Here is a 15511-nt window from a genome sequence, read left to right as displayed (position 1 = left end):
CTTCCATTCCTCAACCTTTGCTCTCCCCTTGCACTCACTTGTCCCATTCCTGCTCTTGGACCACTGAGCATGTCCAGAGAAAGTCTGCCTAATCCCGCCTTTCTGCCTCATCAGCTCTACTTTCTCACTCTAATCACTTTTAGGCCACCAGTTACAGTCAGTTCTTCTCCACCTTCAATTCCCTCCATAAACCCTTTCTCTAACCTTATAGTCTTCTGCATCCCCCTTTCCTCAGAATATAGCCAGCTTCTTTGCAAAATAAAAAAAAATCCTAATCCAGCATGACTTCTCCCTTTCCTTCCTTGTCCTCCTTCACCCCTATTTCCAGCTTCTCCTCCTTCACTTCTGTTTCTGACTGAGTCTCATTTCTTCTCTTTGCTGCTAAACCTTCAGCTTGTTCCCTTAATCTCATGCCTTCTCACCTCCTGCCATCCATGCCTCCCTTTCTCTTATTTTCATCCTTTCTTTCTCCTCTGCCTCATTTCCCTCTGCCTTCAAGTACAAGATACTCCTGTCTCCCCATCTTGTGAAAAAACATTCCCCAGGATCCATCGTGTCTAACTACGGTTCTGTCCCCTTTCTTTTCTATGTCTTTTTGTCTCAAAAATAACAGTGCATGCTGCTTACTCTCCCTTGACTTCCTTTCTTCTCATTTTCCCCCTGCTCTCCTCTTATTTGGCTCCTTGCTCTCTACTCCACTGTAACGGCCATCACAAAGGTCATTTATGATTTCTTACCACCCCGAGGTAATTTTTTGTCCTTAACAACTTGGTTTATGTACTGCCTTTCACACTGTTGATCACTGTCCTTTAAAACAAACAAAAGGAAGTATTTTTTCACAAAATACACAAACAACCTGTGAAACTCCTTGCCAGAGGATGTTGTGAAGGCCAAGACTATAACAGGGTTCAGAAAAGAGCTAGATAAGTTCATGGAGGATAGGTCCATCAATAGCTATTCGTCAGGATGGGCAGGGATGGTGTCCCTAGCCTCTGTTTGCCAGAAGCTGGGAATGGGCAACAGGAGATGGATCACTTTATGATTACCTGTTCTGTTCATTCCCTCTGGGGAACCTGGCATTGGCCACTGTTGGAAGACAGGATACTGGGTTAAATGGACCTTTGGTCTGACCCAATATGGGCGTTCTTATGTTCCTTTGCCATTTTCTCTGTCTTGACTTCCGTAACTATATCCTCTTATCTTGCTGACTGCTTGCTCAGTGTCTACGTAAATAGCTCCTCCTGTCTCTACCTCTCCCAACCGTTATTACCCAAAGTTCCAGTCTTGGTGCTCTCCTCTTCCCTCATCTCTAGATAATCTTATCTCCTCCCATGGTCAATTACTGCCTTCCCATGAGTGATTCCCAAATGTACCCTTCTTCCCCTTCTGTCCTTGTTTAAATGCCTCTGACATGTCCTCTTACTTGTCTAACTACCAGCTCAGACTCAGTCTCTTGAAAACTGAGAACTCTTCATCCCTTTTCCTTTCTGATCTCCACAAACAACTCCACTATCTTTTCTATTTCCCAGGCTTGCTACCATGGTGTCACATTCGACTCTTTACCATATTGATTCTCACTAAGTGCTGTTATTTCTTCACCAGAATCCACCTTTAACCCTCCTTGTCCTCCTTGCCAAAACTCTTGTAAATGCACCGGTCATCTTTCATCTTGATTAACTTGCCCTCTTGCTCCCTCTTCCATTTCTCCCCCTCCCAGCCCCCACTCTCCACTTCAGATCCAACTTTCATCATGCTGGCGTCTAAAATGGGAAATAATCTGCCATCCTCCTCTGTCGAGCTTTCTTTCTTCATCCCTTCTTTATCCAGCCTTTGCAAACAATCCTTGTTCTTCCTTCTCATTCCTAATCCCCACATCCTCCCTCATCTGAATGGTTGGTCTGTATATTTTAAGCTCTTCAGGACATGGAGTGAGTCATAATCTCTGCTCATCAAATATCATGTAAATATATGTGGCTGTATAAATGATTTTAAATAATAATCCCCCCCAAAAGAATGTTCTAACCCCAGTGCACTAATATGCCCAGTATTTGCCCAAGATTTTCCCAATTGAGTAGTGATTTGGAATGCCTCGATTTTTTGAGTTCTCTACTTGAGACGTCATAAGGGGGTGTGATTTTCAGAAGGTGGGCACTCAATGCTTTCTGAAAAGCAGGCCTCTTTTAGATATTACAGGTTTGGCACCCAAAATCTTGGCATTTTGTTTTATTTCTGGGTAGTCCATTTGAAGAGCCACAACTATGAAGTCTGCATTATGTCTTGTCTATCCATTCTTATATTAGATCCTCTCAACTGAACTGAAAAGCAAACGTGTTGATAAGGGAAATTTCAGAGCTCACTAATTTTTTTCTGTATAAAATAACTCGTACACAGAACCACCTAGTTAGTTACATGTGCAGTGTTCATGTTCTCCTGTTTAAGTTCTCAATTATGTAAACTGCACAGTATTTCAGACGTAGCCTTTGGAACTTACTGATGTATTTCATGACCTTCAAATTACAGGAGATTATTAAAGGAAAATTGCACTAGTCTCAGGGTGTTGCTACAGAGCACGCTAAGAAATTCTTTGCAAAATGAGCAACTCTGATCCACCCAGCTGGGGCAAGTGGTTATAAGGCTCTTACTGAAAGCTCCGCTCTTTGGTACTGACTTCACTCTTCATTGTAGCAAGATCTGCAGAAAAGGGGGATTGAGTGTAGTGAGCTGCTTTCCCAAACAATGTCAGCATTGTGTGGATGAAGAGGAGAAACTGGTGCTCTGGCAGATTCTGCTGTCTGTTAGAGCCCTGTCCCTTGTTCTAAGCATTTAAATGGCGACATTCCTTTGCTGGCAATACACTGCATGGATTTCTGGCTGCTGAGAGCAATTTGCGGGGGGCGAGAGGGAAGAGGAGGGAGAGCAGACTGTGAAGTGTATAAAGGAGAGTACTATTTTTGTACTACATGCTGGCAAATTTGTTTGTACCATCAAAGTGCCTGTCTATTGTTTGTACCATCAAAGTCCCTATCTATTGTTTATGTTCATGAACAAAAGGTAAATAAATCTGCTTCACTGAGTATTCCCCACGTCAGCTCTTATCCCAGTATCTTCCCTATGTTAGTATTTTTATATAAAACTTCCTACATTATGGGGATCAGCAAATTTAAAAAGTAGCTGCGTCAATAAATTCCAGTGAACTTTGGCTATGGAAATATTACGCCCACTTGTTTTGCTCCCTCTGTACATCCGAACGAGTAGTTTTATTGCAAAGAGGTCAGACTTTCAGACTGTAGAAAAGAGGCATTAATATGTACAATGAAGCAAGACTGCAATTTCAGAGGATCAAATCTTACAAAGACAAGACAAGAAATACCCATGGGACCAGGGGAAAAAGAAAAAAAAAGAAATATGGAGAAAATTAAACAGTTCTTGCTTTGTTCCAGGTTGCTGATTCATGAGGAGGTCCAGCTGAGTAGAAAACCTGAACAGAAAAATATCCTAATACATATGCCCAGGGGTGCACAGTTCTGCTCGTGTGTGTAGTCTGCCCCAAAGCTTGTAGCACTGTCCAAGTCTCTGGATCCACAGTCCTGTAACTCCTTCCTAACTAGCATTTCATAACCCTCCTGGAGTTACCTACACATTCATTACGTTCTCCATGGATGTGTCACTGTGGACACTGAGGCTAATAGAGCATTCCCTTTGCAGGGCAATGTCCTTCATGACAAATGCCTTTTTAAAAAATAGGTAATTATTCTCTTCGCCTTTTAAATCAACTTGAGCCAGATTCTCATTTATATTTAAAAACTTTGAATGTATGTCATACTATATTTTCCTTTAATTGGTTCTGGCAGTGGAGTGAGCCTTAAAGTGGTGGATGTATGTGATGACATCAATCCTCAACATGTCCGCCTCCAGCTGTAATGCAATGACATTCAGACCTACTGTACGGCCCTTTTACACTGCAAGATTGGTGTACAAGGGTGGGAATGAGAAACTTTTTCCCATTAGCTTCTCTCAAGCCATATAATATAAAATTGTCAAAACTATTACTGGGAAAACAAAAGAAAATCTTCAGAAAACAAAAGAATGAATATGTCATGTTGGTTTACAGCTGAATGAGAAAACTGAAGCTCATTCCAGATCAGTAAATATGCATAATTTGCAACAACTTCAAGAGAGAGAGAAATAAGTAAATAATATGTAAGTAAATAATATGTCTGTGCAGAGCTATGAAGACATATTGACAAATTATGTCAGAAGCAAGTGAACAGTGGTTCAATCCATTATGCTTTTCCTTCCAAGACTTCTAACACGATTTTTATGTAGTTGATTCCAGGCCATTCTGAGTGAATTTGTTATTTTTTACTTAATATGAGTTCCAGTGTGTTACATGCAGCCTAGGGTTGTGTTACTTCTCGTCACTGTGGTGCACACGCTACTTTTGTTCCACCCACTCAACTCCCATTGAAGTCAACAGGGAGTTGTGGCATAGCTCAAGGGCAGTATATGGCATTTTAATTATAGCTTCTAGCAGAAATGGTCATTTGAGCTAAATGTAAATAAATTCCTGTGCATAATTCCAAAGCTGTGACACAGTGGACAAAAAAGCAGTTTTTTGCTGTATTTAATATGATGTTTCAAAATGTGATCTTGAAAAGTACTTTGCAGAGATACATCAGTGAGTGCTTAAACTCAGAAATCCCAATGAGATGCATTTGGGGTTTTGTAGGTGGTTTAATATGAATGATGAGTTTGTTAAGAGGATGTTATAAATCTAGCTTCAGCTTATTCTAATGCAATGGCTGTGTTTGTACCTCACTTTTGTGTTTACTACATAGGCAACAACATGTAGAATTAAATGAAAATAAACAATGAATAACATCTCAGACAGTTTTAAAGTTAAAATTCTGTAATTCAAAACTAAGTAGAAAATAGTTCACAACAAAGAATATACAGCCAATCAATGCATAAGCTTAGATTTGATGACCTGCGGGGCACACTGTCAAGGGCATATGTTTTCCAGGGGTTTTTCCAATGAGCTGTGTGGCGGGTACTTAATAAGGAGGCAAGTTACGTTCTGGGTGAATACCGAGGATGGATGTTGATAAGATGGCTGGGATGACTGATCATCTGAGCTGTTATAGTATTTTTGAATTGTGGCTTTAGTTTTTTTAAATGTGCTTAGTGACTGTTTGATTGGCACATTTTAGAAATTAGAGTAATCAAATAAATGATTGAGGGTCTTCTAAATGCTCAAAAATATAGAATTATTTGTTGACTAATTTGCTTATACAAATGCTATTTATTATTTAGTTATATTTATTTAGAAAAATACACCTATCCCTTGTGCCTGTTTCCTTTGGTTATTTGTGACTTATTACCTCCACTCCAGCTAGTGAACATTGTCTGCTCCCTAGTGCGTAGAAATACTCTGATTTGCCTAAGAATGTGACCTCGTGCTGTTCTTGGTGCCCATTGACTGAATGGCTGATGGGAACAGAAGCTCTTTTTTAATCCCAAATGAAATGTTCCTTTGAGGAGATTTTCTAAAGGGGTGTTTTGTTTTGCTTCTTATGCAATAGGAGTGCTATCTCATTTGTGGTGTGGGTTGTGGTATGGGCCATCTCATGTGTGGTGTGTTTATTCTAAATAGCTGGTCAAACATCAGTCTTGCATTATAGCAAAAACTCAGTGGTTCCTAATTTTTAGGAGACTTGGTATCTGAGTTTGACTTTAATGGTGGATTCTTTCTACAATCCACCATTTTGTATTTTGTTCTACAAAGGCTGCTATTCATAGTCTTCAATAAGATTAGAAGAAGGTACAGTTGAATGGATAAGCACTCAAAAGTTAGGAAGTGTCAAAGATTGCACCTACAGGTTTATTTCTCCCTCTCATGCTTGCATAGGCTTTGACTGCATGATCACTTACTGCTTCTCAAATAAAACACAACCATGAATCCACATGTGCAGAATCTTGTAGTAATAATAATAATAATTAATATCCAGCTCTTATATAGCACTTTTCATCAGTATATCTCAAAGTGCTTTTAAAAGGTCAGTATTATTAGCTCTACTTTGTAGATGGGGAAACTAAGGCACAAGGTGGTGAAGTGACATGCCCAGGGTCACCCAAGCAGGCCAGTGGCAGAACTGGGAATAGGACCTGTGATTCTGATTCTGTTTTATTTTTGAATGCAGGGGTTTTTTGTACATAATTCTACATTTGTATGTTCAACTTTCATGATAAAGAGAATGCCCTACAGTACTTGTATTAGGCGAATTGAAAAGTATCATTTCTTTTGGTTTTTACAGTGCAAATATATGTAATAAAAATATGAAGTGAGCACTGTACACTTTGTATTCTGTGTTGTAATTGAAATCAATATATTAGAAAATATAGAAAATATCCAAAAATATTTAAATAAATGATATTCTATTATTGTTGAACAGTGCGATTAATTGTGATAATCATGATTAAATTTTTTAATCGTGCGATTAATCACAATTAAGTTTTTAATCGCTTGATGGCCCTAGAAAAGAGATAATGAATGTGTGCTGAAAAGTCATCACTCAGGGGCCCAGTCTAGAAAGCTTCTCAGGAGTTATAAACCTGAAAAGGCTTTTTTTGTTTTGTTTTTTTTTTGTTTTGTTTTTTTGGTATTATCACCAAATCCCTCTGAAACAACAGTGAATTTGTGTGTCTAGTCACTGACTGATTGGATTCTGTTTAAAATACCAACTTATCATTAGCCTGACTAGGGGCTCTTATGTTGGATAAAGAGTGAAGCATGTTTATAAAATGCCAGTTGTTTTAAAATGTGCATTGGGCACTGACAGAGGGTTGGCAGGATCCTGCTGTTGGCTCATTTGGTTAACAGGTGGTGTAACCTTGCAGGAATCTCTGCTGATTCACTGGGGCAGGTGTCAGTCATTAAACTCTACCCTGAATACAAGGGTTGTGGAACAGCCCTCTAGAGAGGGAGGTGAAGTCTGGGACAGAGGGGGCTTAAGGTAAGAACCTAGGGCAGTCAAGATTTGAGAGAAAGCTTAATCTGGAGTTAACAGTGTTTGTTGGTCTTGAAGGTAAATCATTATACAAACTGCAGCCTTTTGTTGGGGTGACTCCATCAACTTACAGGCATCTATGAATATTTGCAGTCTAATTGGCTTTATTATTTCAGCTACATTATAAATACTCAATTGTACATGGTATGATAGCAATTTGCAAGCTATAAAGTTCTTTGGGGAAGCTAGTGTTTTCTACCAAAATGACAGATGTCCAAAAAATCATCCTAGCTCTTTAGTATTAAATACATTAAATGCTAAATATGCAGTGGAAACTGTTTAAGAAGGGGGGGGAGGGTGCAGGCATAAAACCTAATTCATATTGGATAATCTCTTTTTCGGGGGGAGGGTGGATATATACTTCCCCCTGTACTGTAGTTCTTGTTTCAGCGTATTCTTCTTTTTCCTTTCTCCATAACTGCCATGGAGATAGTACTCCAAAGGATCTGTCGCAGTAGTCTTGGAATAGTAGAAGTTAAATATTCTTACTTTAACATATTTGGGTTCCCTGGCCTAGGCATGGTGGGGGTCCGCGCCCCATTGCATTATTCTACCTACTCTGGTTTCCTGGGTGGAGAATAATTTGTTATGATAGCTCCTGTTCATTTTGCCTTTCTTCTGTAGTTGCATTATGGGAGCTAAAAAGACCTATATTATGCCCATCAGTTATTTTCTGTTTCTAGTAAGCTTGTCACAAATGTGCATGAAATGTGAAATGCATAGGGGGCAAGCGGGAGCCATCGATAAAGCAAAAAAAAAAGTATTCTGTGCTGCTGAACATACTGGAAAACGTAAACAAAGAACTGTTATGCATTTTGGCATTAGCAACTGGCAGTCTTGCATGGAGAAGCAATAATATCAGAAAAGAGAGCAGCTCCATGAATGGTTTGGGAAACTGTCATTCTTTACTAAGAAATACTGTGCTTAATTAATTCTTGCTCCTGGGAGGTCAACCCGGAGCACTCATTATGGTCTTAATTGGTGGTATAAATCCTGAGGCGGTGGAGGGGAAAAAAAATCAGTAGCTAACAGTGTATGGCCTCTTGGTAAGTGTTAGCCAGTTGTATTATCATCTCAGATAGTGACAGTTTATAGTTTTAGTGGGTTATAGGTCTGGCTCTACCCAAATTAGGTTAGAGGGAATTAAATTGTGCAAAAAAAAGTTACAATAATTCATCCCTGTGTTTTGCATTAAACAGTGTGAAGCAACCCTATACATGCCAACTCAGAAAAATGTGTTTCTGTGATATCCTGTTACTCATATTAAATTATGTTCATTACACTTCCCATCTGGAGTTTCCTACCAGGCCAAAAATCATTTTACAGACATTACGGAAAGGAAGTTAACTGTAATTTTTTTAATTGTATACTTTTCATTGCCATTTTTTTAATTGAAGAAACCAGATGGAAATGCACCCAGACGTCTTCATCTCTAGTGATATTATTGAAGAGCACAAGCAGAAAATTCCAGACACATTGGTTTAAGGTGATGATTGTTCTGTCAGGAGGCTTTGTGGCAAGTTTACTAAAAGGATCAGAAGTTTTATTTAAATCTCAGTTGGCTGGGGGAGGGGAATAAAATAGTCTTATAGATACTTAAACTTATGACAACCAACTTTAGTCTACATTTGACAAGGCAGGAATGAAACCCCAAACTTCATGTGTGAGGCCATGGCGGGGAGCCCAGAGCCCTTTTAATCCCAGCCGCGGAAGCTGGTGCCGTCCGGCACGGCGTACTGGCTCTTGCCGGTACACCGGACCGAACCGGCTTACTTTCACCTCTGACTTTAGGATCAAATATGCATGGCTTACAACTAAAGGTTGCTTTCTCTTAACTGCCAGCCTTGCAAACTCAACCTGGAATGTGAGACTCAAGGTGGGTTCTTTTTTCTCAAACATCATCACAAGTACTCAAAGTTTTTTCAGGCCAGATTCAGCTCTCATTGACACCTGTTTAAGCCCCTTTACTATGCTAACAAAATGAGTTTGCACAGGTGTAACTAACTGTAAGGTAACAATTCTGATATCACAGAATCCAGCTCTTTCTTATCTTAGCGGTGTAAATTCTGAAGGGTTAACAAGAGTAAAAGTTTATTTTAGTAATTGAAGTAAACAGATACAACTGAGAAAGGTGTCGTATTTCTATGGTCCAGTTTAAAAGTAGAGCCACACATTAAAATGGTCCAGGGCCCAGTATTTTTTCTTGTACAAAAACCAGCCAATCTGAATTTAGAAATGGCTTGATAAATTCAGTTGTAGAGAAGCCTGTCCTAGTCCATCTTTATTTTCCTTTTACTAATATCCTAGGAAGATGCTTGATTTAGAAGCTCATTTTAAAGTCCATTTTGTGGTGCACCTGTAGAGCCACCAAATTTATAGTGACTGTATTTGTGGGTAATCACCGTTAATTCAAATGAGCCAAGCAGGCAACTTCTGAAGTGTGAGTTTGTATCTAAGTCTTTCTTAGTTGCTTACCACTTCAGCCACTTGTAAGTGCGTTTTTTCAACTTGTAAACTATTTGCTGCTGTAAATGAGACTTGACATACAGTAGGGTAGCAAAAAATATTTAATAAAACTTCTGGATGAGGTAATCCTCCTCCTCTTCAGACAACAAGTGTGTGTAACACTTGGCTTTAAATCATGTGACTTAGGAAAATCTGTTGAGAGAGAGTTCTGTTGCATTGTGTGGACTCATCCAACATTTTATTGGTGTTATATCAGGATAACCATCCCATAGGATTTTACGGGTTTATAATTCCTCTAAGAATTGAGTAAGAGAATGTTCAGCTTAACATTATCAAAGGTTTCGTCTACACAATGACTTCCTTTGTATCCAGATGGCATATTGAAGTCCTTTATGTCACTGGTTATTAAATCGGTTCAGATGTTCTTTAAGCAGCCTAGCCCTGTACTAAACTCTTTCATGTTTGACATAGTAATAGACAAGTACTACAAAAGTAAATAGCAACTAGAGTTGGAGTGGAGTTTATCTGGCATTGTGTTAAAGTTACATAGATTACTTTGGCTTTAGTAACAGGCTTTATTTGCTCCTCTGTACATGTGGTTTCACGTACCACACTCTACTTTCAACAGAGCAGATAAAGTATCAACACAATTAAAAGTGAAAAATAATCTGTCTACCTTGCCAGTGGTGAATGCTCAGGAAACATACACTGATACAATAGGTTTTGAATAATTTATGCCCAACCCCTTTTTTCCCCCTTGCAATCTGTAAATGAGGACACCTAATGCAGCATGGCCGGGAAGATACTCTATCCATCACCCATTAAGATAACAAGATTGTGGTGGAGGGGAAAAGGAGAAGGTATGCTTTAGACTACTATATTTTTGGAGCACAGAAAGGGTAAAAATATAACATTGAGATGTTTGTCCAGAATTCTTTGTGTAAGAGAGCTGATAAGAGACACTTTGAAAACTGAAATGCTAAATTAATTCCAGGTCTGTGGGACTCATGTATACTTTCATTTTTCATCACTAAACTAAAAACACAGGTTTTGTGTTCCTTTCCCAAGATGTGGGTATAAGCCACATTAGAACAATACATTTCATCTTGATGTGTCTTTATCAGCTTCCCTTACTCTGATTCAAGTGCGCTATAGATGCCATTGGAAATAAACAGAGGTTATGTGTTGCAGAATGTTTTTCTCCATGGAATTAACATATTAAATTTACAAAGATAATATCATTTCTGCTTACTTTTGGTGCTGAGGTCTCTGGTCTTCCCATCACAGGAAATGTATGCAGTATTGTAATGCCCATTAACAATAATGGAAACTGTTCATGTAAATGCCCCATGCCTCACAAACACAATAGATTCCTAGCAATGGTATTCAATACTAATAAAACAAAAGATGAATTATGTTAAATCGGATTCTAACTCTATTTTTTGTTCACTCATAATAAGTGATTCACAGCCTGGCTGATGAGTATTAATTATGAACTCTAGTGGGTGAGAATGCCCTGTCTTTCCTTTTTATTAAATATATGGCAAAGCTGAATGTGTTTGAAGAGGTTTTATTAGGGGAGTAAACTGATCAGGTTTGCAAGCCAAATGGAAAGTCTCAGTCTGCTCAAAGACTGTGAATTTCCAGAAAATCTAACCCAGCACCTGCCTTTGTTTGTGCTAGTGCACGTGGGGCAAAAAATGGAAGCAGGTCCAGTGTTCCATGAAATCAGTGCTGAACAGTGTCAGCTTTCCGCCAGAATCTCTCCCCAGTAAAGAAGAGAATTCTAGGTGTAGGGCCTATGAACATGTCAAGGCAGGCAAGACTTGCACCTTACTGATAGCTAGGTGTGCTTGCCAAAAGCAGCAAAAAGGATCGTGGTATGTTATAGCTAGTCCAGCATTTGGAATCCAGCCCTCCAGTGGTGAAAACATCTCCAGATTTATATAGAGTAATGGTTCTGGCTATAACTGAGCACTGGGCCTTAACAAATGTGCACTGTATACGTGAGAATATTTCTTTGCACCATGTGACCTCTGGTGATCAGATACTATGGAGACTTGCTATAAATACCTGGACTTCAATAGAGAGACAAGAACCTATCCCCAATCCTCACCCCCAAACTCTTCTGCTGTGCACTACAAAATGGGACAGGTGGGAAAACATGAAACCCCAGAGACTGTGTATCAAGTCCTCAGCTATGCGGTACAGCAAGGAATAAACATTAAATGAGCAAGGGGAGGTCTAATAGTCAAAGTCAGGCCTTCCAGATACCATGTGTTGAGGTGAGCTGTAGAATCCAAGACAGTCTGGATGCTCATGCCCTAGATTTAATTGTTGCATCTTGAATTTATCACTTAATATAAGTAAATATCTAAATGAAATGATGTCCCTCTTTGTAGGGGGAAAAGAGGAGTTAGGGAAAATGTAGCTGCCATTGAGGAAACGAAATAAAAGTAGAATCCTCCCGCCTGGGTAATTAAGACGTGTTTTTGACACTTAGGATCAGCAGGCAGTTAGTAAAACAAGAGCTATGGGTGAGATTCTGCAACCGCTGAGTGCAGCTATATCACTCTGGGAAGGGTGTGTAGAATGGAGGTGATTGGCAACATTTTCAGACTTTCTTGAAAGCAAGTGTTGAAGAGAAATTGTAGAGGATAAATCTTCCACCATGCTGTATGTGCTAGGCCAAGAACGCACTGGAGAGCTACAGTATTTTCCAAAGGGGACGTAAAAAGGAAATGCAGATGCCTTGATATTAACATAAGCATATAATTTGCACGAGGCATTTTCTTTGTTAGAAAGCAGCTGCCAGGTGAGACCATTTACCGTCCTGTTACATACTGATGTCACAAAGCTGAGTCATATGAATTTGAACAGTTAATAGATGATGGACTAATTAGATACAGAACTAGTTTGGTAAAATGGATGACCTGGTCAAGGCAAGTTATTCTGAGAGTTGGATGTGATTTTTTTATCAGGAACATCAAATATTTAGTGTTGGTGAAAACAGCTTTCCAAATTAAAGTGTTCACAAGCAGTGAAGAAACAGAAGTGCATCTAATCAAAAATGCATATCTAGGGTGAAATTCTGATCAAAGTGGAAACAATGAGAGTTTTGTTACTGATTTCAGGGGGGCCAAGGTTTGACCCCAGTTGGCTGAAGACAGAACATACGGGTAACTAAAAAGCAAAGATTAGATCTGTTTGCCATAAATATGGAGGCCATCACATCAAAGTGACAAAATATCCAACACAGTGGGGGGTTGCATTATAAATGGAATAAAAGTACTCCTGTTATAAAGGTATGTCACTTTCAACAAATACTTCAGGAAATTCCATATGAAAACTGTATTTGTGCCCAAATATTTAAACTAGTTCACCACAGGTCTGCCCAAAAAACTGTGGGCACAATTCTATGTGTATTCCTACCCAAAAACTTGTGGCTGCAAAATCAAAGGCCTACTTGAAGCAGGTTTCAAAATCAGGTCACAAAAATGTAATTTCTGATTGCCAATTTATAATTAGGAAAACTTCTCTTATCAAAGTAGTAGTACTATTGTGGAATTTACCATGAAAGAATGCAAAATAACAGACTGGTCGTCTGGACATCTTTGTCAGTGTCTGTCGAGAGGAAATTCTAAAAATCAAATGTTTTCAAATGCAATTTTTTAAGCTTTTTAAATAAATCAGTTGCCACAAACATTTGTAAAAATGGTATTGTTTTATTGCCTTACAGAACAGTATTTAGCATGTGGATGATATTCCTCAACAGCATTTCAATAATTAATTTTGGGTCAGGACCAGGGTGATAAATTTGAAAATATCCAGTCTATGAAAGCTAACAGGTCTGGGTTTTTTCTGCATTTTTGTGCTAAATTCAGAATGAAAAGGAAACGTGACCTTTTAAAGAATTTTTATAGAGTATTTCCTTAAGAATTTTTTCTGTTAATCTTCTATTACACAGAATTTGTGCCATGAAAGAAACTCATGTGTTTTGGGAGAGTTGTGTTTTGTTTTTGGGGGTTTTTAAACCTAAATACCAATTTTTTTCTTTAAGCTTTCTCCTATATTACTAATGGATACATGAACTCAGGGATGCTAGTGGTGTTTCTCTCCCTTCTGGAGTTGAATCTCCGTGCTCTGTTTCTCTGTAAGGTTACAGTCTCTCTGCTAAGGAGTGAGAGAACCTTTCTGCTAGGCCACCAGATCTAAGCCACCCTTTTAACCTGGGATTTTATTACAATCCATCAGGGAGGAAAAAGAGAAGGCGATCAGAACAAGTGACCTGTTAATGGGTGTCAAGTGGCTATAATGACCTATGTACTGCTGATATATTTTGGGTTTTGTTTCCTCTGTTATCAGGGTTGGGGTGATTTTGTTGGCTGTTTTAATTCCAGCAGTGCCCACAATGTGTACTAGATGCTATCTAGTTCCTGCCCCAAAGAACTTGCAATTTAAGAAAGAGCAGACAGTCTTTTTATGGCATCTTGCAATGTTGATTACTGTTTTGTTAAATTATTCTAGTATCTCATTTCTTCTGAGGGGAGGGGAGATTCAGCTGCAGCATTGGAGACTTCTTGTGGTGGTTGTTCATTCAGGGCAACTTGCTGCTTGGTTTGTATGACGGATGTAAGCAATACAGTTCCCTTAGTAGCTGAGATGAAATTTCACCAGAGATTCAATTTACATTCATAATGTCCTAGAGTCGGGGGAAATGTTGACTGCCACTGAGCTATGGACAGGTCACGTGGCACAATAAGAAGCTGAAAATATTAAATGTACACCTTGGGGAAACAGGAGAGGTAGCTCAGTGCTACACATGCCAGCCGTGGACTGATTTGTAGTGGTAGTCCTCTGCGTTCATCATTTTTGCATTTGGAAGTTGGTAAAATACCCTGTGTACTTGGGCAAATCACTTTAATCTCCCCAGAGTAGTGACTGTTGCTGTGCTCAGTGTTGCAATGCCTAACTGACTTGGGCTCCAAAGTGCCTAAGTCACTCTTGAAAAGGAGACACATAGGCCAGTTAGGCTGAGTGGCGCAACATCTAAATGACTTAAAAATCTGGGTCTTCATTCTACCCACTGCCAGAGGCAAAACTAAGGATAGTTCTCTCTATCAGCGGGCTATTATGAGGATCAAATGCATGAATAATTGTGAGGTGTTCAGATACTACCATGTGGAAGGCTGTCTAAGTATCTAAATAATAGAGTTAGGCTGTAAATATAATTATTGTTCAGTCATTAAGCTAAGGGACACGTTTTCCCTTAGCAAGTAAATAAAACAGACAGACATGTTTGTACTAGTTTTCTCTTGAAAGGTTTCAAGCAATAGGTGTAACTCGTAGCATGAACACCCGGTGTTGACCTAAGTACACCCGTAACGGGCTCTCAATAGTTTGGAAAGTTTTTCTTTGGCTTTTGTAATGTGATGTTGGATAACTTAAAGAAACAAAAGTTTTCTACCTCTTGACCATATGTCTTCTAAAGTCAGTCAAAAGAACTAGCCCCAAGGAGGCTATTGACTCCACAAGGGCCCATGAAATATTGCACAAGGGGCATGATTAAGAAACACTCTTCAATTCTTCTGACTGATTCAGAGATTTTCATAGCATTGGCATCAAAAAAGCTCTGGGGGTGCAAGGGATTCATAGAATATCTGGGTTGGAAGGGACCTCAGGAGGTCATCTAGTTCAACCCCCTGCTCAAAGCAGGACCAATCCCCACAGGTTTTTATCCCAGTTCCCTAAATAGCCCCCCTCACAACCCTGGGTTTAGCAGGCCAGTGCTCAAACCACTGAGCCTATCCCTCTTCCCCCTCCCCGCCCCATATCCTGATTAGCCTTCATCTGCCGCCTCGTCCCTGGTGATACTGGAAGTCATGGCTAGCTGTTAAGAAGCTAAAAGACTATAAAATTATCTACTTACATATCTATAAATCACTATTAAGAAACCCTTTCATACAGTCTGCAATGAC

The 15511-nt window shown here is 39.3% G+C and overlaps 1 protein-coding gene across 13 annotated transcripts in view; it reads left to right on the top strand.

The window, feature by feature from the left end:
* Positions 1-15511, top strand: part of RARB (retinoic acid receptor beta) — a 499718-nt gene that overhangs the window by 401952 nt on the left and 82255 nt on the right. Inside the window, exon 1 of one of the 13 annotated variants that reach the window (XM_045003225.1) lies at positions 6972-7013. The exons of 9 other annotated variants lie outside the window; for them this stretch is intronic. The gene's annotated coding sequence lies outside the window, so the exon portion shown is untranslated. Of the gene's footprint in view, positions 1-6971; positions 7086-8468; positions 8554-10376; positions 10394-15511 lie in introns of those variants that run through there. 3 more of the 13 variants (XM_045003226.1, XM_045003227.1, XM_045003228.1) reach the window with 3 other exon arrangements.

This window comes from Mauremys mutica, chromosome 2 (assembly GCF_020497125.1).
Source record: "Mauremys mutica isolate MM-2020 ecotype Southern chromosome 2, ASM2049712v1, whole genome shotgun sequence".
Taxonomy (NCBI): Eukaryota; Metazoa; Chordata; order Testudines; family Geoemydidae; genus Mauremys; species Mauremys mutica.
This window is presented reverse-complemented; position numbering and strand designations above follow the sequence as displayed.